Consider the following 1,454-nt stretch of genomic DNA (forward strand, 5'->3'; position numbering starts at 1 on the left):
GCTACTTAGATCTGCAATACTTACATGGTCATAATAACATTCATGCTGTTTATTTTCAATTTTTAGAACAAATCAATAAAGCATAAAAGACTAACTATGGTTACAGAATAGAGTTCAAGATTCAGACTTGACATTGTCAGAGGCAGAGAGATGGATAGGAAAGGAGAAAGAAATGGCAGGGTATATCCCACATCTTAAAATACAGAATTAAAATACTGTTTATAGTTAATACATAAAATAAGTATATGTAAATATAATTTTTTTCCTGATTATAAAATTCTTGTTCCTTATAGAAAATGTGGAAATTACTTAAAAAGAAAAAAATGACTTTTAATCACCCATAATTCTATAATCTATAGGACCGGGTTTGAGCCTAAGTTCTGCAATTTACCATTTGTATGGCTGTGAATATATCACTTAACCACTTAACAACATTTTCTTATATTTCCTTCAGGCAATTTATCAATTACTTTTTAACAGTACATAGTATATGAAACATTATATGAGAACTGTACTATATACACAATTATGAATCCATTTTTTCACTTTAAAGCATAAAGTGGAAACATACCATATGCTCTTCCATACTTCTAAATATATACTTGCTAAAGGGCAATCAGAGGGCTCCCAAAGATGAGACTGGAATCAAACCTTAAAAGAAATCTAAAGCTAGGCAAAGTAGACAGGAGGTGGATAAGAAGTGATGATAATAAGCACCGGGGAGAGTGTGAGCAAAGGCACAGAGAAAAGCAAGTATATACCTCCAGGCTACAGTAAAAAGTACATGGAAAGTGGAGAGATTAGGTTGGAAAGAGACTATGAAGACTTAGTAAATCATGTTAAAGGGTATGGACAGGTTTCCTATGAAACATCAGAAGGATTTGGTAGGCCTTGTTTGCCTTTGCACTCCAGGAACTAGCACCATGTTTGCCAAAAAGAGAGTGAAAAGTACTGTTGTAGCAAAAGAATGATACACAGAAAGCCAGAAATACCTCCTGAGTTTCCAGTTTGGGTGCTGGATAATGCTGTCATTTGCTTAAGGAAGGAATCCAGGAAAAGCAAGATTTAGAAGGTTGTGTTTGGGCAACATCCATAACTTCTGACCTCATTTTTAAAAAATGCCACCAGCAATTATGTAGTGCATCCCCAAGTGTGACTTTAGGCCCTAGAGGATTCAAGAACTGGTCTCAGGGAGCCTATATGCCCCCACAAATGAGCAAAAAACTGAATGTGCTATCCGCATTTCTTTGGAAGAGGATCTGCAACTTCCATTAGATCCTCAACGGGGCTGTGAGCCCAGGAAGATTGAGTACACTGGATGGAGGAGCAAAGTGACAGATGTGAAAGGACAACTGCCTAGGCAAGGGAGGGAAGGGACCCAGAACACAGAGTTAAGATTAGCTTTGCCCAAGGACCTCTTCCTGAGCTTGGAGGAATCCATGGGCGATTGAGGG

This window comes from Mirounga leonina, unplaced genomic scaffold (genome assembly GCF_011800145.1).
Source record: "Mirounga leonina isolate KUSES-001 unplaced genomic scaffold, KU_Mleo_1.0 Mir_115, whole genome shotgun sequence".
In the NCBI taxonomy this organism is placed as follows: domain Eukaryota; kingdom Metazoa; phylum Chordata; class Mammalia; order Carnivora; family Phocidae; genus Mirounga; species Mirounga leonina.